This window comes from Hypomesus nipponensis, chromosome 6 (assembly GCF_054491055.1).
Source record: "Hypomesus nipponensis isolate SF chromosome 6, ASM5449105v1, whole genome shotgun sequence".
NCBI classification, from domain to species: domain Eukaryota; kingdom Metazoa; phylum Chordata; class Actinopteri; order Osmeriformes; family Osmeridae; genus Hypomesus; species Hypomesus nipponensis.
The window spans coordinates 8,151,746-8,158,568 of record NC_140366.1 but is presented as its reverse complement, the minus strand read 5'-3'; positions in this window follow the sequence as shown (position 1 = coordinate 8,158,568).

Genomic DNA, 6,823 nt, shown 5'->3' with positions numbered 1-6,823 from the left:
CCAAACACGTATCAAGTAGTTTTGAGCTTTAACTGGGTTTGATTAGCATCTTCTGGCATTCAAAACTATTCAAACAGACACATACATTAAACACACTACTACTAAAATGATGAATTTGGCAACTCACATGGATACATCAGAATGACTCATGTTATTCATTATTCATTGTGTATTCATTATACAACACGGCACAAGAAAAGGTATCTAATAGCAAGTTTACTGTTGAGGATGTACATGCATGTTTATTTAATCTCCCTTCCCACTTACATTATTCTAGCATTTCTCCATTCTCCCCTCTATCAACCAACCATCTCCTCTACCCTTCACACAACAAGTGGCAACGTTTTACGTGGTTTGCCTTCATCTAAGCAAAGGGTTAATTTGTCAACTGCTCCTCCTTGCCCACTGTCTCCTTTTTTCCCCCTCTGGTCGCTCATATGTCCAAGCAAAAGGCTTTGGGACAAGAGGGGTTGCTATGGAAATATTTGTGTTAGTCTTCTTTAAAAGGTGGATTAGTAATCATTAGACAATGTTGTGAAGGGAGACGTTAGTGTGAATTTGAGGAATTGGAGTAGGAGGTACAATTATAAGTATTAGCTAACCAAGTGCAACCACTCTGACCTCTCCATGGCAACCGCACACCACAATGCCTAACTACTAATGGGATGTTTTGAGAAAGAGGTGTATTCGCTTCGGGGATAGTTATATGTTGGTATCATCCTCCCTGGCCCTTTAAAGTGGACCCTTGTTATCAAGATTTATTGGTCACGCTTTATTTTGAGTTACCCTATTGTCCATAGACACTAAACAGTAACATATAAACAATCATCAACTGCAACGCTGTTGCACATCAGAACTGATGATCTGTAGTTACTTATGGGCATTGCAAAGGTCATTTCATTTATATTCAACAGTCAACCTCATTCTAGCATGATTTAGCACATTTCACCCTTTGTTCCCAAGGCTGTATGGCTGATCTCACTTTCAGTATTTGAAGCTGAAAGTGCACCAGCCCGACAGGCTGAAGCTTGGTTTACTAATAATGACACGCATCATTTCCCTTTCATTCCACAAACAAAAGTCTGAACATTTCCAAGAAATGCGTGTCTGTCACTAGTCTTTATCTACCCCTAGGGCATAACAGTGATCCAGGATAAGACCAAACCGGATGAGTGTTTAGAGATAGGGCAGCACTCATCTTCATGCAAAGAATCACGAGAGATTCTGTGTCTTTGTCCGCATGACTGTGATGCAGATAGACTTTGGGCGACTGAAAAATTGGGGAAAAAGTCCAACCACCCATCTATATCCAACACGCATTTTGTATGAGTTTGGTTTTACTTTGGAGAAAAGTAGTAGAATTTTCTTTTATCAATACAGTGTGCCTTCAAAACTCTCTGTCTTGCATAGCTGGGCAGTTTTATCAACTGTATCTATAATGGATAAATATGGACATTATAGAGTATTTCCTACCTCGACGGTTAAAGCACTGGACATATTCATTCATCAATTTCTTTAATACATAGGAACAAGGATTACTCTGTGCAGTAGCCAGTAAATTAACTTTAGATGACCAGCAAGCAATGAACCACTCCCCTTGAGCCTGTTCCATCGGACAGTAATGCATACTGTTCCTATTTTACCCATCAGAAAACACGTCTTTCTTAAATAAACAAAAACAATGAACGATTACTTGACAATCCATTACTTTAGACACCATGTCACCATAAACTCAGAGTAAGCCTGACCTACTAGGGAAACACTAACATCCACCTGTAAAGGTCAGTTTTGCATTGTTATGCAGAAAGATATCAACTTACAAGGCACGCTCCACTCGAGTGCGTCGGTAGGGAGAGTGTCGAAATGTGGCCTTGTTTTTTTTTGCCCTCCAAATTATGCAAATTAAATAATAATGAATCCTTTTGTATGCCTGTATGCCGTCGCAGACAGATAAATACATTGTGGCCCGAGAGCTTTCATGTTGTAATTGAACACGTGGTGGCCGTAATCGCTCCTGTCCCTTTCTGTGTTTGTGTTCCCAGAAGCCATCTGTGGTATCAGAGCTGGGCGGGGGGGGGGAGGGGGTCCCCCTTTGTGGGTGAACACCCAGGTGCGAGCGGCCAGCCACCCTTTGAAGCAAGAGAACTGCATTGTGGGGCCACCTCTGGAACTTTTGAGGACCGTAGCGCGGACACAAAAGAGCTAGGGTGATGTTGACATCCAGTATGATTCTTGCACACTGTCCACCTGTATGCAAATGAAGGGGAGGAAAAAGGGGGGAGAAGGAAAAAGGGGTGGAAAGAAACCAGAGAAGCCTGGTAAAGCTCACGGGGCCAACTAACCTAGTCTTAGCAAGGAACTAGGCTGAGAGGAGTGTCCTAAACTAACCCCTACTGTCTGTGGAAATCAATGTGAATTTGATGAGGCTCAGGCCATGTGGATTCAAATCTTCCCTCCTAATTGCTTGTCGGAATTGATGCCGTCATATTGCTTTTCCCATTTAATCAGACATCTTTCCACAAACATCAATGAATGAAGTTACATTGGGCCAATGGGCTGCTCTCATATTGATCTCCTCTTAGTAGGTGCCGTCGGATGATATATTTAAGTCCTTGAAATTCAATGATTTAAATGATGAAACATCTTCAGTGAAACACGACTGATGTCCACCTCAGTTCTGACTCCAACCAAATGAATTTTGCGACCGAATTTGGAATTTGTTTCCGTCACACGATCTATGACATTGTTGTTGTTTTTTACTTTGTGGACATTGTTGTCCTAAACTAGCAACAGATAAACACAGATAAGGACAGATTACTCGGATTAAAACCGTCTGAATGCTACTGACCCATTCTCTGTACTACCCGTGATTACTCCACCCCCCCCCCCCAATAGTACATGAAGAAAGAGGAGCATATATGTAAGGGGGCTGAGGAAGGTAGCTGGTGATAGATAGGAGCTCCCACAGGGACAGGGGTTACCACTGCACCGTGCTTCCACACAGCATCCTGTTTCTGCCACATTCTCTCCAACCTCAACGGAGCCTCTTGATTTATAATTAGACTAAGCTTAGTGGCCTTGTGATCGCTCTCTGGTACCTTGGGGTATTTGGTTTTGGTTAAGAGTCTTAGCATGTGGCTATTGTAAGGTAGTTCAGCTGGCTAAAATAGCTTTGTGTGTGTGTGGGGGGGGGTATTCTTTCCTCACTTATGTTATGTGATGGAGAGAGAGTGAGTGAATGGATGTGCACATTCAGACAAGGTCAATATTGTCTTATTAGTCTATTTTCTTTCATATCCAGTGATTGGTGGGAGCACCAGAGAGAAGCATCATAAAGCCCTTCCAATGTCCCACCAACTTCAAAACACAGAGGACTTTGATTTGGTCGGCTCCAGCAAGAGGAAATCCTGGATGAGCAAATGTCTGGTCGGATTTTGGGGACCAACAAAAGTTATGTGGGCCATGGATCTCTCATGCTACTCTTTCACTCTCATGCCTTCCATCCTTCCATTATTTTCAAGGAGACACCTACCATGCCCTCTATTTGTGAAAGTGGGTCCCCTGGTAACCAAGTCCTCAAGCACATTAGCTTGCAATCATCAGAGCTGTATGCGGAAGCAGCGATGCATACTTGCAGCGGAGCAGAACACCACCTGACACCTGACAGTGATGACCTGACACGCCCGTATTACTCCGGAACTTCTTCCACCTCCCACCTGGTTACCCATGCAGGTTATATCTTGTCCAAGTAAAAAAAAAAAAACTAAAGTTGGCTCGTGAGCTTTTGTTTGTTATTTTGCCAACAGAAAATATACTTTGGTATCCTAGTTACCCACTATTTCAGTTTTGAGAAAAAGAAATATGTTCATTTAAAGAAAGATTTTATCATTGACTGGAGTGGTATTGTCTTTCACGGTCTTCATTGCCTTGTATTGACTTTCACTGAGATTGTCATACCAATCTAGCAGAGTCCTGACAGAGATACACCAGCCATAGCCATCTGTGACGAAGGAGATTAGAACCCCCTGAAGCTACCTGCAAGTCCTGAAAACCCTTGCCAGTGTAGGCTACCGGCCTAGCCATGCAGCACATAGCTTGAACATGAAGTGTCAAAGATTCAACTGCTGGTTGGCATCCGATAGTTTCCTCCTTCCAGCAATTCAGTGTGCGACTGCACTTACCACCCCCAATTTCAGTCTAAATTAAAGAAGGTAAAAGCACGTTATCACTATCTACGTATATTGTAACTTGGTACATGTAATGTCTGTCATGCCACTATGAAAACATTAGCATTGAAACACAACACCGTATTATAGTAAGGTAGGGTTATACCATATGGCAGATATGGAGTCAATTGACCTGTGTGACCCCAAAAGGGAGCCTCCATTTTAATTTAGGGGATGGTTGACATTGTATGGTAATCCCAGCCACTGCTGGTTTAAGGGCCACTCACAAATCATCCTTTCTGTGTAATTGCCAATCTTACTTTACATGTTCAGGCAACAGGACTTAAAGCACAGGCTTTACAGAGTTACCAAAATGTAGATATGATCAGTGCATTTCGATGACATGCCAGACGTCAAATACATTGAAACGGTTGTACAGTACATGAAAATGCAGTCTGTTTAGTAACTGAAAGCAGCCTGTACTAAATGGCATGTCGACATGTCACATGTTTCTCTCCGGCGTGACTTGCAGGCCCAGTTGTACTGGAAACCGTCTGAGATGAAGTCCCACAGAAACAATCATCCAAACTGGCTTTACATGCTTTGACTGTGAGTGTGTCTTGTAGCCTGCAGACATCACACAAATCACACCTATTGCAATCAAAAGAAGAATATTTGTTACATGAAAAGAAAAAAAACTCTAACCCTCAAAAGGCACCTGTCTATTCTACTGTACATTTCAAAAGTCATGAGGGATAACCCATAGTTGCTTTTCTTCATACCGGCCTGTGCTCACATTATCAACCACGACGAGTCCATTCACCGAGGCCTGGAGAGTGTAGACAAGCTGAAACACTGAGATGCCGATGATTTGTATATTAATTCAGTCTCACCTCACTTGAAATTTAAAAAGACCGAAAGTATTAAGATACCTTCTAACTTTTTACTGTTTTTATAAAATGTTTTAAATGATTCAAGCTTGCTCCTTTTCGAACACTATCAACCAGCTATTAAAATATAATGCTCTAGTGCGTTGTGTGTCTGTCTAATGACAGACAACTATACTTAATGTGCAGGTACTCTTTGCAGGTCACCTTCATTTTTATGTGTTTAAGAGATCTCTCTGGCCTTTTTGGCTGTGATTTGTCAAAATATGCTTTTGACATTCTTCTAGATGTAGAATTCAATATCCTGAGTGTAATGTGTTTTATTAGGCTTATATTCACCTAAGGGACAGGTTGTGTGCGATGGCCGCCATGTTCTGGAGATACAACCCCAGTAACATTTTGCAGACCCCCAGTGATGCTTCAAGATAAAAGGGATTTGACACAGGAGGCAGGAGCTCTCAAAGGAGAAACCCCATGAAAAATGGATGAGGGGAGAAATCTACTTCACCTTCCTCCCCTGGGGCCTTGCAACCCCCCACAGTGCCCAACACTCCTCCCCCCACGTAATCCCCCCTTTCTAACCACACACACACACACAGAGAGAGAGGGAGAGAAACGCCTTCATCAGGCCCGGCTCTTTGGTTGATGCAACCCAAATTAAAACACACAAGGCTTGGGTAATCTGCTATCTGATGACATGGCAGTTGACTGATAAGAGAGAGAAAAAAGAGAAAGTGTCTGTATGCTTGACTTTCATTTTTTTTTTTTTACAGGTGCGTGTGTGTGCGTGCGTGCGCGTGCCTGTCTGTGTATGTGTGTGTTGAGACATACGGAAGGCGAACAAAGACTTAGTGGTTAAATATGTGCAGTGCTTGCAAACTGAACACAAAAGCAGGTCAGACTTGTATAAGCAGTGAGGTGCTACAAGAACAATCATATTTACCTAAGCAAAACTTGTTTTCACCATGAAACAGGCAGACATGGAGGGCCAACATATTTATCCTTCGCCCTAGTGCGCGTTTACACGGAAGAGGGCGCTCGACCATACTAATTTGATTGATACAAATGGTTGTACTAATAGCGCATTAAGGAAAACTTTTTATTTTACTCTTTCAACATAGTATTAGCCAAATTTTCCTTTCAGTTACACAAGCTAAATGTAATACGTGGAAATATTTCGCCAATAGTCTAGGCCAATCGCTTTCCTCTGATTCTCGATTAAACATATGCCAAAGTGTGCCATTAATTTCGATATTTGTGTTTATGGATGTTCCATTAATAGGATAAAAACCTTGTGAATGACCACCTTGGCATTTCAACGCGTTTTAAAAATGCAGACGCATATCAAACGTTTGTGGTATCAAACATTTTGTGATTGCTTTATATGTAAGTCTATGCTATAGGCTATATGATTTTTGTTCTGCTGAATTAGGTAGCATAGGATACCCATTACAATTGGTTGTAATAACGAATGTCCTTTTTCTGTCAAAGTGTTGGGCATTCAAATAATTTAAAAGGATTACACTGCCAAATAGATACGACGACTAATATAATATTAATACATGCATCGTTCTATGTGACGAGAACTCTTTGCCATGCACTGTAAGTTTTGGGGGGAAATACTCCGCCCCCGGACCCTTTCGGTTGGCTCAGAGACAGCTCTTGCTAAACGCAAGTGCCCGGATTTGTGAGTGGTTTGTAGAACTGCCAATCAAAAAGACATCCTCAGGCGTGCTGTAGCTGGAAATCAGTTGCTGTAGAGTGATTTGA